This window comes from Nicotiana attenuata, unplaced genomic scaffold (genome assembly GCF_001879085.1).
Source record: "Nicotiana attenuata strain UT unplaced genomic scaffold, NIATTr2, whole genome shotgun sequence".
Taxonomy (NCBI): domain Eukaryota; kingdom Viridiplantae; phylum Streptophyta; class Magnoliopsida; order Solanales; family Solanaceae; genus Nicotiana; species Nicotiana attenuata.
Genome location: NW_017673010.1, coordinates 63,899 through 82,983, shown reverse-complemented (window position 1 = coordinate 82,983; position 19,085 = coordinate 63,899).

The following is a 19,085-nucleotide window of genomic DNA, read 5'->3' as shown; positions in this document are numbered from 1 at the left end:
CATCGGGTGCCGATCTCGCCCCCAAGTTCGGGGCGTGACATAATGCATGCTTGAATTCGGACTGAGGTCTCCTTTTCTGTTTGACCGGATGGAACTTTGGGTCCAGACTCAGCTTGTGAGTGGTTATATCTGGAGGGTTCTCCGTCATATCAAGGTTGGACCAAGGGAACAATCTACGTTAGCTATAAGGAATTTAACAAGTTTTTCTTTAGCTCGGGACTTAATCCCGTGCACAAGTATACCTTTCGATCATGAAAATGCTGGATCAATGTGACTTGTTCCAATTCTTCCACCGTCTCTTTGGTGGCATCAGAGTCATTGGGGGCTATAAAGGACCTCGGAACCCTGTAATCATCATCTTCATAGGTCCCCTGCTTCTACAGTTGGGTCGGGGCCGATGTTGGTAATTGCTATTTGGCTTCTTCCTCGGTGACCGAACTTGGACTTTCTGTTGTTGTAAGTGCGGATATCGGGATCACCTCTTCGACTGTGAACATTTCCTTTGTGGCTGGTTATTCTCCGTAGATTGTTCTAATCCCTCCTGGCGTTGGGAATTTTAACACTTGGTGCAGAGTCGAGGGTACTTCCCTCATGTTGTGGATCTATGGCCTCCCGAACAACCTCATATCTCCTTCGATCATGTCACGCCCCGAACCTGGGCCTGGACGTAACACGGCACTCGGTGCCTGACTACATGTGACCGAGCGAACCAACTGGCTGGCTGAATCAACATGTGGTATCATAACATACTAAATGCAGAAGATAAACTAACACATGCTGATATACTGAAAGTCTGGATGATATAAATCAAAGTGCGGAAATACTGATACAATTCTAAAACATATTTGTAGCCAACATAGCTTAATATGAAAAGCCTGTGACTATGTCTAACTGTTACTCTAGTCTATGAAGCCTCTAATGAAATACTGAAAATGCTGACTGTCTGAAAATACTGAAGACTGTAAGGTAATGATAATGCCCCGAAAGAACTGGGGATCACCAAACAGCTGGTACGAGAATCCTAGCGCTCTGAATCATCAACCTGTAAATCATTACCTGCATTGTGAGATGCAGGCCCCGGGCAAAAGGGACATCAGTACATTTGAATTGTACTGGTATGTAAAGCAACTGAAAGAAAGAATTATAAATGTTAAAACTGAAACTAAGCTGATAACTAAAATGATAACTATTGAAATTGAAACTGAAGTGAGAACTGGTAACTGAACTGATAACTGAAAAGATAACTGATAACTGATAACTGAACTGATAACTGAAAAGATAACTGATAACTAAACTGATAACTGAAAAGATAACTGATAACTGATAGCTGAACTAAATAAAGGAAGTAAGGATATGAATACTCCCTCTTCTGAAGGATGAACAACTTGTTTATCTGAATAAGCTACGGCCTCGGGCCCAATATATATGTGCACAAGCTACAGCCTCAGGCCCAAGTATACAGATACATAACTACGGCCTCAGGCCCAAAAATGCATAAAGCATAAACTACAGCCTCAGGCCCAAGCATGCATAAAGCATAAACTACGGCCTTAGGCCCAAGTATGCATAAAGCATATAAACTACGGCCTCAGGCCCAAATACAGGTGTTCAACATTCAGGAATTTAAAATTAGAAACTGAGAATCATACTGCAATACATGATAGTGAAATACTGAATCACATTGAGTTACGTGATACTGGAATACTGGATCATACTGGGTTACATAATACTGACATACTGAATGGGACTAGACTGAGACATGTATTCTTGAACTGATTATGAATACTGAAATTTCAACTGTATATGGCATACTGAGTAATCTATACTAAGACTCGGGGGCATCAAACCCAAGTCTATATTGAATACGCACTGAGCTCACAACGTTCAGAATGAAAGTCATGAGCGAGTTATGAAGCTAGAGAATAGAAGTTCTACAACTATTCAAGGAACTAGGCTTAACTATATTTCTGAGGCAATTGGTAACGTCGTAAAAGAAACGTAGTGTAGGGAGAATCATTTAAATTCCCAAACATAGAGAATTAGTCTCACATACCTTAACTTCCTGCTCTTGAGCGTAATACAACATTCGCCAACCCTTTCAACTTTAATCTATATCAATACAAGTCAAAGGGATTCCATATTAGCATAAATTCTCATGTTTTAGTCACTTAAACATTTTCTCAAACACTTGGTGACATAAAGCTTTATGGTCCTTATTAATGGTGTTTCTACACCCAACAAGCCATTCTCTTGATCCTAGATAAATTCTAAAGTAACTCATATCTCATGAACTAGGGTTTAAAATCATTAAACCAATGCTATAATCAATTAGAGGGTGAAGATATTACCTTTTTGAAGTTCAAACCCTTGAATTTCAAGTTCTAGGCTTCCTTCTCTCAACAATGATGTCCCAATCGAATATCTAATGATATGGAGGGTTTACCCATGTTAATAAGATGTTGGAAAATTAAAATTAACTTAGAATCACCATTAAAACTTACCTTGGGTGGTGGAAGGACCCTTAAGGAGTTAGGTTTTTGAGAGTTCTCCTTTGAAGAGCAAGTTTTTATGTTTTGGGGATGTGGAGGACGAAGTAGAACCTTAAAATACCCCCCCCCCCCACTAGCGCCCCCATGCAGCTGGAGGCCCAACCCACGCTACTGGCCGGGCTAAATGGCCAGAACGAAACCCCATTAGCGCGAGCGCGCTAGTCTCGCGCTAGTGGGCGCGCATATGGCGTAGTGTTCTGTAAAACGCGCATAACTTTCTGCACAGATATCCGTTCGGGCTCTATAATATATCGTTGGAAAGCTATTTCAAAGACATACAACTTTCATGCTTTGAGTTTTCCCAAGTTCCTTACAAATTTTCAATAAACACTGATGGAATACAGACCTTCTGCAAACTTAGTCGATTTTGTCAAATCTTATGCACCTCACTTTCCATCTTGATTTTTTAACAACTATTTTCATCCATAATCATCTTGATGGGACTTCACATGCTCAAAATATATCCTTACTACTCCTTTAACTCATTCATACCTAAGTCGAATTTGTAGGGTGTTACAGATCACGCCGAACTTGGCTTTATTGGATGGTCCCGGTGGCATTCACCGGTAAAGTTATCTCCCCTTTAGTGGTCTCGCATGCCATGTTGAATCCGTTTAGAACTCGAACTGCAGGCACGATTTGGTCTTGTAGACCTAGTTGCTCCACGACCCTCGATCTGATGATTTTAGCCGAGCTACCCGGATCAATTAACACACGCTTAACTCGAGATTTATTTATGAGTACAGATATTATCAGTGCATCGTTGTGGGGATGCACGATACCTTCTGCATCTTCGTTGTTGAAAGACAAGGTTCCTTCTAGCACATAATCCCTAGTCCGTTTTTCCCTTGTGATGGATACTTTGGTGCGCTTTAACATCGGCCTCTGGGAATGTCGAACCCATTGATGATCAAGTTAATGACGTGATGTGGTTCTTCCGTCTCGATCTGTTTATTAGCATCTCTATTCCTAAAATGATTCTTGGCTCGATCGCTCAAGAACTCTCGAGATGTCCGTTGTTGAATAGCTGAGCTACTTCCTCTCTTAATTGTCGACAATCCTCTATTTTGTGGCCTTGAGTGCCATGATATTTGCACATTAGATCAGGATCCCTTTGAGTTGGATCGAAGTGTAGAGGTCGATGCCATTTGGTGTATTTAATGTGTCTGATGGTAGATACGATGGCGGCGGAGGCGTTAAAGTTGTACTCCGAAAGCCTTGGCGCTTCCTTAGGCCCCATGGGCTGTCAAAACTGTTTTTGCTCATGAGTCGCCGGTTGTTCTGACCTCGATCACTCCTCCTTTCACTTCTCACAGGGGTTCTCCCAGATCCATTACCTCTTTGATCCCCGTTGTATGGTTGATAACGATCCTTGTTTGATCTCGATTCACGATCAATGTCTCTCTTGAGTCTATCGACGGATCTGACGGGATAAACGGACCCGGAAGGGGCCCAAGTTGATCATCTTCTACCCTGATTTTTGATTCATACCGGTTATGTACATCAGCCCAAGTAACAACCGGATATTCTACCGATTTTGTTTCAACTGTTGTGAAGCCAACAAACTTCGAACATTGAGTCCCTGAGTGAAGGCTTGAACAGCCCAATCGTCCGCGATCGGAGGTAGGTCCATCCATTCCATTTGAAACCGGGACACAAATTCTCTAAGGATCTCATTGTCCCTCTATTTTACTTTGAAAAGGTCTGACTTGCTGGTCTCGACCTTGATAGCCCTGGCGTGTGCTTTCACAAAGGAATCTGCAAGCATAGAAAATGAGTCAATAGAATTAAGAAGGAGGTTGTGATACCATATCATAGCTCCCTTCGATAGAGTTTTCCAAAACTTTTTCAGCAAAAGAGACTCGATCTCGTCATCTTCCAAGTCATTCCCTTTGATGGCGCATGTGTAGAAGGTCACATGCTCATTTGGGTCGGTCGTTCCGTTGTACTTAGGAATGTCGGACGTGCAAAACTTTTTAGGGATAGGCTTCAAAGCTGCGCTCGGAGGGAAAGGTTTTTGAACAAACTTCTTGGAATTCAGGCCTTTTAATATCGGTGGTGCTACTGGTATCTGATCGACCCTGAAATTGTAGGTTTCGACCTTTTTATTATTGGCTTCGATTTTCATCTCTCCCGATTCTACCGGTTTTGTCAGCTCCTCGGGCATTTTTATGATCTCGGGGTTTGTCCCTATTCATTTTTATTCGGCCTCTCCGTGACTGATTCATTTCTACGGGTGACTTCCCGGGATGGCTCGAGTTCAATCCTTCTCGGGGCGCGGCTTTGGTTTTGGAGCTGGGCTATTGCTGCTTGTTGAGCATGTAACATTTCGAAGATCACCCGCAGGTTGATCCCATCATCTTCTCCGCCGTGTGTATTTTGTGCAACCGATCATACTTCTCTGTGGATGCTATTCTCAGGATCGGTAGGCAAATTTGCATTGATGGCCTCATGCGAGCTAGCGTCGATCAGGTCTACAACTGGAACTCCGTTGAGGTCAACGGGGGGCACCTCGTCACTGGGTGCTACAGTGTTGTTCTCTCCATGGTGTCCGGATTCAGCATCCACGTTTAGATGGGCAGCCTGGGAGTTCGACATTTCAAACTTTAACCTGAAATCGAAGATACTCCAAAGAACAAGTGTAAAATAGGGTGTGTTATAGAAGTTTGTATCAAATAGCCACTATTATCCTTAGCCCCCGGTGGGCACCAAACTGTTTACCCTCAAAATCGGATAACAATTGAATTTATAAGTGATTTTAAGGATACGCAGATTAAATTGGATTAGATTGAACAAGTTAAGATAAAAAAAATTTAATCCACACACATAGGATAGTTTCAGCCTTAGTGAAATATTCACCCTCGATCTGGGCTCATTGTGGCCAGCACTAATGAACAAGAAAAGAGCTAATAACAAAGAAAAATAATAATATATTGCCTTGGAATGCGTGATACAATGTGTGTTATGAATCACCAGACCCCCTTTATATAGTAGGAGAGTCTCACTCTAGGTACAATTCTTATAAAAGGTAAAAATCTTCTAATTAACTGATTGTCGGTTCCCTATCGATATGTGCTAAGATCCCCGCCGTGATATCCTGCCGGTCATAGATATCACGGCCTTCTGTTGGCCATGCTTGATTACCTGACAACGTTTTTCGAAGTTATTCAAGGCTAGGACAATCCCGAACCATGACCCCGATATTCTCGAGGGTGGGCGTTATGCCCCCGGACTCCGACTCGATGAGAACTTCGCTTCGATTTCGGCCCCTTGTTATGAGAGTGGGCCAACGAGTGGTTAGTAGTTGATTCAGAAAGAGACTAGTTATGGCTGGATAAGAGGATACAAACAAATCAGTAGATCGTGCAAGGTAAATATATTAAACCCAAACATGAGGAATTTAGCCCCACAATAATGTCATTATAATACTTGAGATATATTCAAAAGGAGTCGGGTTAGTTAAAGGTGTCGTATGAGTATTACAGGGATAAAAGAAAGTGCCACTGAGACGACAGTTAAAATATCAGTTCAGGAGCAACCCTACCACAAGGGCATGGAGGTAGCAACTACGGATGATTATAGGCAAGGAAGGACATCAAAAGGTCCGTAATAAGCTCACAGCTTTACAAGAGTCCAGGGTTCTCTCTAAGTACTACAACAAAAGACTAGATGAGGAAATAAGGAAGAAGGCTGCAACCTAAGCACAATAACCTAAAGAGGAAATGGTCATGTAACAACAGTCTCACTCCAAAGGAAAGTGCCACCTACCGTGGCTAATGAACAGGGAGTAAAATCAGAAGTGATATTCAAGATCATATGGTTTGTGTGGAATTTCAATATATGTGGGCACTAAGACAAGCTAAGTATGGACGCAACAAGGGGACAGAAAGACCAGAAAAAGTAATAGCTTACGTTTAAAGAAATCTAAGATGGAACGAAAGGAATTGTTCAATCAATGATCCAGAGTTGATTATGTTATGAACGCACTTAAGGGTTCAGAGTTTTATACATACAACATATACAGCCATAGAAGGTTCTAGTATACGTTAAAAGAAAGAATTGAGCCCAGGTTATACACAAAGGATTGAATTGCTAAAGGATTGTATCATGAATATTCCATAGCGCCATGAAAGGCTAAAAGTAATAACTAACACCATGAACTTCTGAATAAAGGAGATATAGAGACGATGTGATGTTTTGCTTGATGTTCCAGAATAACACAAGGAAATCTATGGTGCAAGGAAGTTGAAGGAAGGTTGCGAGTAGTGTAAATGGATATTTATGGCTTGTAGGTTAAAGTATGGTAAATCGACAAGATGGTAGGAAAACATGAGTAGGTATAAGAAAGGGAGAGTGAGCAGCTAATGAGAATGGATAAGCCCTCGGGATTAAGCCCACGAAAATGAGAGAGAGCTGATGGGTTCTCTAAATTATATAAAGCTCAGTATAGCCTGAATGAGCTCAAAGAAGCCTATGACTAGTAGCATCTAGAAGAAATAGAATACTGCCATGATAGTAGAAGGGTGTGATTGTGATAGATAAAGGATGACGTTTGGGCCTTCGATTGAGTAATGACTTGAAGAGGATTTCATGAATTGTAAGAAACTAAACTACCTATATAAGGTGAGTCACATTGGGATGCTATAAAGTACTGTTATGGAAGTATAGTATCACCCCTAGGTGGATCAATCTAATTACCCCAGATGTCCCCGATGAGACGCGGGCCCTAGTAACAATGTATTACATAAGAAGTTTCAAGTCTTCAAGTGGTGAATTATAAGTCATTATTGAGGTGAATTAACAATGGACGGATACAAGTTACAAAGTATGACATGAGATTAGGCCATCATTCTTAAGATGAACAGTAATAAGTAAGCAATAAAGGACTTAGATTTATACATATTGGATAAGCAACAAGAGTAAGATGGAATTTGATAGCAGATCTCAGCAACGATAAATCGAAGTAAGAGTTGGTATAGTATGACCTACCAAGATACGGTATACTTTTCTACAAACCAAATATGGATAACCTCTTCTTAAATTTAGTCCCAAGATTAATTATTCCTTATGTCGCATACCAAACGAGCCCTAAAAGGGTAGGATGCAACAATCGAAAGATGAAAAATAGCCACCAGGTTCTGGATTGATTGATGATATGCTTTGCGTTTGTGGTTATTCTTTCAGAGTTTGTTTATGTCTTGTTTAAGAAATTGAGAAGATAAATAGACAGATACCCTATGGAATAATAAAAGAGAAATTTTCATAAAGCACTATCTTTTAGTAGTAATTAGCCATCTATAGATACCATTTGCTATATTACGGATTATAGATACATTTTCTGTGGTTATAAAATGTATTTGATGTATTTAAGCTATTGTATTCATGAATACAATAGCAAAAATAGGCGTGAATCAGGAAAGTCCAGCTAATCAGTTGTTGTATTCGAGTGTATTCGACTGTATTCATCGCGTGAAACATGGGATTACAACTGGACAAATTACTGTATTCGACTGTATTCACGGCGTGAAACAGGGGATTACACTAATGGAAAGTGTATCAATTAACATAATAGACTCTTAATATAACTCAACAAACTCAATTATAACACACAAAATTTGTATTTTCGGTTATAAAAAAGATTCACAACGGAAAAATACCCCAAAAACATAGCAATCTTCAGAGAAATTATATAATACATCTGAATACATAAATAATACTAATCAAAAAACATAAGAATACATTCATGACATATAACGAGACAGTGAATACAATGAAATACATAGAATACAGCGGGATACATTGAAAAACAATGGGAAAAAACAGTGAATACAATAAAATACACGGAATACAGCGAGATACATTGAATTACAATGAAAAAAAAAGACAATGAATACAATGAAGTACATGAAAATACAGCGTGATTTGTTGAAAATACATTAAAATATATTAACAGAAAATCAAGTTGCTCAGCCCCAAACTCCGTCGTCTTTGCTCAAGAACAAACCCTAATTTCCGCCTTGTAGCCAAATAGTCCTTCCATCTTCAAAGATCTTGCAGAACACTAATTGAAACGGAACTTACAGAATATTTAATTGAAACTTAATTGGATTCTTGTCTAGTTATCCGCATGGACTGAAATCCAAGCATCAATGAAAGATAAGTATGTGATGAAGTCAAGCATTGTAAACTTGGTGAACCTCAACAACAAATAATCACCAACCATTTTGTGGATTTGCTTCGGCATGCTTGGGTCTTCGAGTTAGGGTTTGTTGTTGTTATGCTGCTGGTCGCTGGATTTTGAAGGACTGATTAAAGTGAATCAAAGAGAAGATGCCGTTAGAAGGAGGAGGAGAGCGAAAATTTTAATGGGATGGGGAAAGAGAATGGGATGTATCAAAGTAGAGAGAGAAAGAAAATAGTGTAACTGAATAGCGTATTTAGTGGCTTAGGGCTAGGAGGTAACCAAAATTAAATATTTTGCTATAAACCTTAAAAGGTATCTATGGAATATAATTTTTTAAATGGTATCTATTTAAAATAAATAAGGTGTTAACCTTCGCTATATGTGGTAAAAATTCCAATAAAAAGACAAAAGCTTTACGTTATCCTCTAATAATCCGTAACGGGTAGGCAAGTAAAACAGAGAAGAATGTAAAATAGGACATAATCTATATTATTATAAAAGTAGGAAGCCCAAAACTTAAAAGTTAAATTACTAAAATGCGCTTCTTTAAAAAAAAACTAATTAGTCTATTAATATAAATAATAATAAAATTTATATATATATATATATATATATATATATATATATATATATATATATATATATATATANTTAAAAAATGTGAGACATTATTTACATGTTTTTTGTGGGTTTCATTAAAGACTGAAGATATATAATTGATATCTATAAATATATTTTTATAAATTATTGGGTTCGATGTATTGACACTTGCTAATTTATGATAAATATTTATATCTTAGATGTTCCTATTCATGCTAACATATGCATGTCACCTTGTGAATTACATATTAATATTAAATTGTGCTCCAATGTAACATATATGTAATTCGTAGAATGTAAGGTCAATCATATTCTCATTATTATTTAGAAGCCTAAAGATTTGTGTTGAGAAAGTAACACTAAAATCTTATAGAGTATAGAGCCAAATAACAACTGAATAAATAAAAAAAATTGAAAAGAATTACTCTTTGGTAGAATATTTATTGTTTAGTGTAATTAGTACATCGGCAATGAATCATTTGACATAGATCTTTAGCATTGTTTCTTTTTAAAAATTTTAACTCATTTAGTAAACATTGTGCACACTGAAATATTTTACTCGATAATGAAGTTACTGTCTGAAAAAGAACAAATCACGAAAGAGATAATAAATACAAATGAAATGTAAGTTAAAAGTACACAAGTTCTCATAAAAATTGTTCATTTAATTTACTATATATAGGGGTGTGCATTCGATTTATCGATTCGATTTTGACCCTTATCGATAATTACTTATTGATTATCGATTTGTATATATGCTTATCGTTATCGTTTCAATAAGGTTTCAATTTTTTCGATTTCGATTTATCGATTTTTGGGGCTTATCGATTCGGTTATAGATTACACCAATAAAAAAAATTGCGGGATTCCACGGAAAGTATATCGCTATAAACACGCCTAACTAATATGGACAAAAAGAAGCTAAAATAAGACGAACACCGTTTATAACATAAAAATTGTGTCAACAAGCACATGCAACGAAACCAAAGTAAGGGATCAAATGTATGCCACCAACACTCCAACGGTATTAAAAAAAACAAAACAATAGGGTTCACTTTCTCTGCTGGGTTTGCAGTTCGCGGGAGACAGGGAGAAAGGTAAAAGCGGCACTGAAGAATGGGTAGAGGAAATAATAGGGTTAGGGACTTAGGGTAAAGGAAAGGGTATTATAGATAAGGGTATATTTGTCTTTTTAGTATATCTTATCGGTTTATCGATAAACCGATAATCGAAGAGGACAAAATCGAAATCGAAATTGATAACTCGATAAGGAAAATTTCGAAATCGATAAACCGATAACAAATAATCGATTCGTTTTATCGATAAACCGATTCGAATGCACACCCCTAACTATATAGATAAGTAAATGTAATTTATGCAATTTCTAATTTCAAAATGTAGGTTTGATCAGACAACAATAACTTTATTATGTGATTTTGCTAAAAATGACTATGGAATTCCATAAAAATAAAGATCATAAACCAATCAACCAGACCATTCAAAAACACCTGTCACGACCCGAATTTATCACTGGTCGTGATGGCGCCTCTCGTGAAGACAAGGCCAGCCAACTAACCCAAATAACCTCTTTCAAAATAAGTAAACATAAATGAATAGTAAGATACGCCTAAATGACTTTAATTAACAATATTTACAACCCCAACACAGCCCGACCGGGGTGTCACAAGTCACGAGCATCTAAGGAAGTCTGAACACTGCTACAGGGCTAATAATGTACTAAACAGAATCCGAAATCAAAAGACAAAGTCCGGTGCCGTGAACGCTGGCGGTCACCTTGCTCAACTACAATAGCAATACCTTCAACCAGCTCAAAACCCGCTACCGGGTGTATAATACCTGCATCTGCACACGAGGTGCAGGGAGTAAAGTGAGTACTCTAACTCAGTGAGTAATAGAAGTAAATAATAACTGAGCAGCAAGAAATCACGTAAAGCAACCAACGGGCTGTACAGAAGCCGGGTACAATTTTCGAGAAAACAGTGAAATCAGAGAACTCTTTAGGAATGTTTCGGCTCAGTTCAAATCTCATTTGAAAATGGTCCTTTCAATAATTACGAAAGCTGTTCAAAATAGTTAGTGCTGATTAGCATAGAAAATCCGCCCCTCGGGCATAAATATCACAGCATAGCAGGTAAAAATGCAAATAAGTATGCAAGATGAGCACATAAAAGTTCGCCCCTCGGGCATGATTTTCGTTACTAGTCAGCCATTGTTACCTGACCAAAACGCGTATTACAGTGCCATTGTTACCACTGGTCAGTCATTGTTACCTGACTGGTCAGTCATTGTTACCTGACCAAAATGCGTATGACAGTGTCATTGTTACCACTGTCTAAAATTTAACCGCTCTAGATGGGTACCCGCGCTCACTGTAGGTGTGCAGACTCCGGAGGGGCTCCTACAGCCCAAGCGCTATATCATCATAAGGCCTGAAAGCCTGTACATATCAACATGAGGCTTGAAAGCCTTCTCACAGCACACTCGAGGCCTGAAAGCCTCCTCACAATACACTCGAGGCTTGAAAGCCTCCTCACAATACACTCGAGGCCTGAAAGCCTCCTCACATCACTCAACATATCCTCTATGGCCCTCGGCCTCAATTAGTCCAAAAATAATCATAAGCCCCTCGGGCATCAGTAAAGAAACAATAATGCTTAGCTCAAACAGTAGTTCAAATATCAGTTAAAACTCGAGGTTGAGTAAAAATATAGCTGAGTTCATGAAACAGTGTAATGACAATGGACTGAGTTCAAATAATATTTCAAATAGTGAGGAAAACAGTGATGATAGCTCATAGGGAGTTCAAATAGTCGGCAATAAGCCCCAAATATGACAATAAGCCCAAGTCCTAGTGAAAAACAACAAGTCATAGCGAAATACACGGTAAAATCAACAACCGGGACGGACCAATTCACAATCCCCAACAGTGCTCTACCCTACGCTCTCTATCTGGCGTGCAAGTCACCTCAATATAGCACTATGGGTGCAAATTCGGGGTTTCAAACCCTCAAGATATCATTTACAATCATTACTCACCTNATGTATTGACACTTGCTAATATATGATTAAATATTTATATCTTAGATGTTCCTATTCATGCTAACATATGCATGTCACCTTGTGAATTACATGTTAATATTAAATTGTGCTCCAATATAACATATATGTAATTCGTAGAATGTAAGGTCAATCATATTCTCATTATTATTTAGAAGCCTAAAGCTTTGTGTTGAGAAAATAACACTAAAATCTTATAGAGTATAGAGCCAAATAACAACTGAGAAAAATTGAAAAGAATTACTCTTTGGTAGAATATTTATTGTTTAGTGTAATTAGTACATCGGCAATGAATCATTTGACATAGATCTTTAACATTGTTTCTTTTTAAAAAATTTAACTCATTTAGTAAACATTGTGCACACTGAAATATTTTACTCGATAATGAAGTTACTGTCTGAAAAAGAACAAATCACGAAAGAGATAATAAATACAAATGAAATGTAAGTTAAAAGTACACAAGTTCTCATAAAAATTGTTCATTTAATTTACTATATATAGGGGTGTGCATTCGATTTATCGATTCGATTTTGACCCTTATCGATAATTACTTATTGATTATCGATTTGTATATATGCTTATCGTTATCGTTTCAATAAGGTTTCGATTTTTTCGATTTCGATTTATCGATTTTTGGGGCTTATCGATTCGGTTATCGATTACACCAATAAGAAAATTTCTGGGATTCCACGGAAAGTATATCGCTATAAACACGCCTAACTAATATGGACAAAAAGAAGCTAAAATAAGACGAACACCGTTTATAACATAAAAATTGTGTCAACAAGCACATGCAAGGAAACTAAAGTAAGGGATCAAATGTATGCCACCAACACTCCAACGGTATTAAAAAAAATAAAACAATAGGGTTCACTTTCTCTGCTGGGTTTGCAGTTCGCGGGAGACAGGGAGAAAGGTAAAAGCGACACTGAAGAATGGGTAGAGGAAATAATAGGGTTAGGGACTTAGGGTAAAGGAAAGGGTATTATAGAATAAGGGTATATTTGTCTTTTTAGTATATCTTATCGGTTTATCGATAAACTGATAATCGAAGAGGACAAAATCGAAATCGAAATCGATAACTCGATAAGGAAAATTTCGAAATCGATAAACCGATAACAAATAATCGATTCGTTTTATCGATAAACCGATTCGAATGCACACCCCTAACTATATAGATAAGTAAATGTAATTTATGCAATTTCTAATTTCAAAATGTAGGTTTGATCAGACAACAATAACTTTATCATGTGATTTTGCTAAAAATGACTATGGAATTCCATAAAAAATAAAGATCATAAACCAATCAACCAGACCATTCAAAAAACACCTAATATGATAATGTACATATTTTCCTGCACATACCAAAACTTTACTTTCAGTAATACTATTGCATTACAAGTCATGACTTTCAAATCCAGAGTTAGTGTATATTTTGTAATGGTTTCTTTTGTAGTTTAATTTCTCCCTAATACTATTGCATTATAAGTCATGGTTGTAAGCTTATGATACTTTTAAATTTGTTGCGTTCGAGTCTAGCTTAATGTACATTTTCTATTGGTTTCCTTTGTAGATTAATTGCTCCACGAGAAATGACGTTATTGTTTGCTTAGGAACATATCTTTTAATTGTAATTTGATATTAATATTATTTTACCAAAAAATTATCTTAATAAATCATGTATTACATGATTTGGTATACACGTGCAGCGCACGTGCCGAGAGACTAGTTAAAATGAAAAACATGACATCTCATTCGGCATAAATCTAGACTCTAACATACAGGGAATAAATAGCAAAATGACTAACAAACTAGACACCTGACAACATATAACAATTTCAGCTTTTAGGAACTATATAAAATAAATAAGAAAAGACTAAACTGACAAACTTAAGTGCTCCAATACATAATAAAGAACTAAGAATAATAATCTAGAAGCTTAAACTGGATTTTTTGTTTAATAGCAAAGTCAACCTTTGGTCTTCTTCTCTTTTGTAACATTCCATTCCCCATTGAAGAACTTTGACATCATTGGCAAGGTTGAAACTCTGAAAACCAAGAATAGAGAAATTTGTAGTCCTCCCCAAGTTGCTTCTTCTGCAGATAGATTTGCCCATTGCACCAACACCTCCACAGCTGCCTTATTCTTCTTTTTCACCATCCTCCGATCCAAAATTGCCACAGGTTCCACCAATATGTCTATCGCTGTTACAAATTGGGGGTTCTATGGATTGCACCACTTGATTTCCAAACTTTTTCTTCAACTGGGAGACATGAAAAACTGAATGAAGTAACAGTTAAGGTAAGTGTTAGTGATACGATCTTTTCTGGGTCAATTCCCTTCGTTGACCGTGGAGATGTTAAAAGTCCACAATCAGGCGCAGTTTCTTCCGGATAATATGTTGGAGGTTGTCTTACTGTTCTTCAAGTATGGTGCTACGAACGCATTGACATTGCTCGTCCAAGATTAATGGATTGCCGCTTTAAGTTTCCCCATGTCTGCAACCGGGGAAACACTAAATCTCATCAGAGACACGGGTTCACTCGCAAATTCAAAGAACTAGAGACTTCATCAGAGACACGGGTTGATAGAGGAAGAAAAGAGAAAAACATAGCCTGACATGAACCAACAATCTTCACTAGCTACTTGCTCTCGTACTGTGAAAAATGGATATGAACAAATGGTTCATTTGATTGTTGACCTGGAAACTGAATCAGAGAGTGAACGTAGCAAAGTGGGAGATTTATTTCTCATTGTTGAACTTCAGATAATTTTTCATACTGTGTGTTTATCCAAATAGTATATATCATATGTTGGGCTGATAGTTTTTTACCTCTAAAAAGTATTATCGTTTTGTCTTGTTGTTAGTTTTTTGTTCTAATGTTATATGCTCAGTTATAAAGCTAAAGAGTTAAATTTAATATTTCGTGTTGTACTTATAGATGTGTGCTCTTAAGGAATAAATGATAAGCATACAGAATTTAGAAATTGACCGTGAGTCCTTTTAGTTTTCCTTTCCTGTTTTGCTCCTAATACTCAAGCGCTTACAAACCACTTTGACGAGTGTGGGCTTAGCAAATTTTTCGCCTCCTTCGCTGTTCTCTGGGGAGTCATCTTCATCTTACCAGTGCTTCCTCTGTTTTCTTATGTGACTTCCTCCTCTGTTTTTTCCGTCTATTGCTATCCTGTATACCTGTGCATCTTCAATTTTTACTATAAATTTTCAGCTTCTGGATTTATTCTATCCACAGCACGCTCAACTTCTTGGAGTTTTCTGCCTCCTCCTTAAAAGGGTAAGCTTTATATTTGATTGCTTATCTTTGTTTTTTCCTTACCTGGGTGTTGTTTATTGTATGGGTCAGAATCTGACCTCACAGTAATTAACGGAGTTAATCTCCTCTCGAGCTAATCCGTAATTAATAAGTGGTATGGCCACTTATTTATAAGAGGATCCGACTCTTGATTGAATCTACGAGGGCACGGCCCATTCATTCCCCCACGGGGACGGAACCTCAGCGTGGCCACGGCCATTTATTGCCAGCTCACGAAGCTCACATCTATAAATACTAAGAGTGGAAGCCCTAGAACGGGGGCTGCTTCTTCACTACTATAGACAGGAGAGAGAAGGGAAAAATATACCCATCTTATGGGAAGAGAAAACACCATTGTAAGGCTCTGAACCTCTTCATGGAGAGGCAGACCAAACAAATATTATCAATAAAGGCTTTTAATGTTTCTCCCCCTAATTCTGAGTACTTATTTTCGTTTCTTTCATTTGGTCCAACGGATTATTACGATTTGCTATGATTTTCCCGTGATTATTTGTATTGTTTTGCACTCATAAGATATGTGATAACTTTTGAGCAAACAATTTGGCGCCGTCTGTGGGGATTTCATAGCAAAATCGCGTAGTTCTTCCATGGACCAAAAGGAAAGAAACGTCGGCTGGGAAGAACAACCCAGCAAAAACAAGCCAAAGCGGCATATCAGGCCGATGGAACTCGAAGATCTCGAATCGAGGTCCGGTTCCTCTGTCCCTCATCTATCTAATGGTGCAAACAAGAAGAAGCAGCCCCCCTTCTTTTGGGGAGAATCTTCGTAAGAGATCCCCCATATCCCTGATAAGGGCTCCCGCCGGAAACCAGCACGGAGGAATCTCGAATCGAGAAGCGCTTCGAGACAGCCTACACACCCCGGTTGGGAAGATAATGATTAAGCTGCTCAAGATCTCGAACCAAAACCGAGCTTCAGCTCCCAAAAACCCACGAACAAAAAAAGTTCAACAACAGTTGAACCGGGATTCAGGCTATGCGCCTTCGCCATTATATCAAGGCTATGCGCCTTCGTCAAAAAGTTCAACTACGGTTGAACCGAGACAGGCTACGCGCCTTCACCAGAAAGTTCAACTACGGTTGAACCGGGACTCAGGCTATGCGCCTTCGCCATTATATCAAGGCTATGCGCCTTCGTCAAAAAGTTCAACTACGGTTGAACCAAGACGGGCTACGCGCCTTCACTAGAAAGTTCAACAACAGTTGAACCGGGATTCAGGCTATGCGCCTTCGCCATTATATCAAGGCGAGACAGGCTACGCGCCTTCACCAGAAAGTTCAACTACGGTTGAACCGGGACTCAGGCTATGCGCCTTCGCCATTATATCAAGGCTATGCGCCTTCGTCAAAAAGTTCAACTACGGTTGAACCAAGACGGGCTATGCGCCTTCGTCAAAAAGTTCAACTACGGTTGAACCGAGACAGGCTACGCGCCTTCACCAGAAAGTTCAACTACGGTTGAACCGGGACTCAGGCTATGCGCCTTCGCCAACAAGTTCAACTACGGTTGAACCAAGTCAGGCTGTGCGCTTTCACCAAAAAGTTCAATTACGGTTAAACCAAGACAAGCTACGTGTCTTCGCCATCAAATTTAACAAAGTCCAACAACAGTCGAACTGGGACTCAGGCTATGTGCCTTCGTCATTAAATCCAACGAGCTCGACCTCGCTCGAACTACAAGGATGGACGCCTTCGTCCTCAACTTTAGCAAGTTCAACCACAGTTGAACCGAGACTCAGGCCAAACGCCTTCATCTGTGAAAGCAAAGACCGACCTCCAACAAATCAAAGCGCAGGATAGGCACCCTCATCATTTCAAGTAAGTTCCCCCAACTCGGATTAAGATTCGGGCCACGTAAAGTTCGGCCCCGGTCAAACTACGAGGCCGCATTTTTTACTATCACGACCGGTAGTTCGACCGCGCCCGAACTGGGACTAAGGCTAAGCGCCGCTATCGCCAAATAACGGCCAAGGCTCGCCCGCACCGAGCTGAAAAAGCAAGGCCATCAACTATATTATGGCTAGGGCCATCGCCGCCAACGGTCGACCTAGATTCGACTACGGTGAAGTAAACGACCCGACGACGGTCGAAGTCGCCTCCATGGCTAAGGCCGTCGATTCTATCACGACTAAAGTCGTCGATTTAAATTCGACTAGGGCCGCCAACGTGAACGGTCAACAAAAAGCGCAACAAAAACTCTAAAGAACGAAAGAAAAACAGTGACAAAAACAAGCACAAGGCAGGCAATGGAAAAGAAAATGTATATTTACAAAGTCAATTGCGGGTCATCCCCGCTTACACCCGGCCAAGGCCAATCAATACAAGAAATAAAAAATAATAATAATAATACAAGAAACGCCTAAAACGCCAAGTGGCGAACAAGACGAGAAAAAATGCACTAAACATCTTTTAACTCGGTGCCGTCTGCGCCACCGTCTGCACCAGCGTCAGCCTCTGGCGTCGCCGCGTTAAAACCACAATCGGCACGTGCCTCACGAGCCTTCTGACGTGCCCCCTCGAAAGCAGCCTCGGTCACGACTCCAGCCTCCCACAAACTCTTATATACATCACGTTGGGCCTCGGCAAAGACCCAAAGTTCCCGAGCCTGGCTGGAAGAAGCGGCGTGATCCCGTAGCCGCTGATTCTCTTCTTCTAAGGCTGTGATCCGGTCCGCCATGACCTGGGCGTCCTGCTCAAAGACACCAATCCGCTCCTCGAGACTCGCCTCTCTAAAGGCCGCAACATCCCTTTCCAATGCCCGTTGGGATTCATGCACGCGGATAGCCTCCTCCAACGCCCCGGCCCTCGACGAAGCATCCCTCACTTGAAGCTTCAATGCCGCGACCTCACCCTCCAACGCGGTCACTTTCCCGCTCCATGCCACAGCGGCCTCCGCCGCCTTGGCCTCGCCCCGACGCTCGCACTCAGCTGCGACCCTCTTCACCGTTTCGAGCTCCTCATCCTTTCGGCGGAGCTGCTCCTCGAGAGCACTCGTCCGGCCAAGTATTTGCTGCATCTGAAGCTCCCGCCTCGCCAGCTCTTCGACCAAGGCCCGGCTCCGAGGATCATTCCTCAAGCGCACGCGCAACTCTCGGCACTGATTTCGGTAGCGGCGATACTTCTCCAGCGCCCGCAAAAATATCCCCGAACGGACCTTGGCTCGACGAATGCTCTCCACCTCCAACAGATAAGACTACAAAGCAAAGACAACGATTAGAATAAAAGAATAAACCTAAGGCAAAGAATAAGCGAACCGACGCAACAGTACATACCCTCAAGCCCATCACGGCTACTTCATTCATCAGCCCGATATCCGTAACGCCCCTCAGCGACGCATTCTC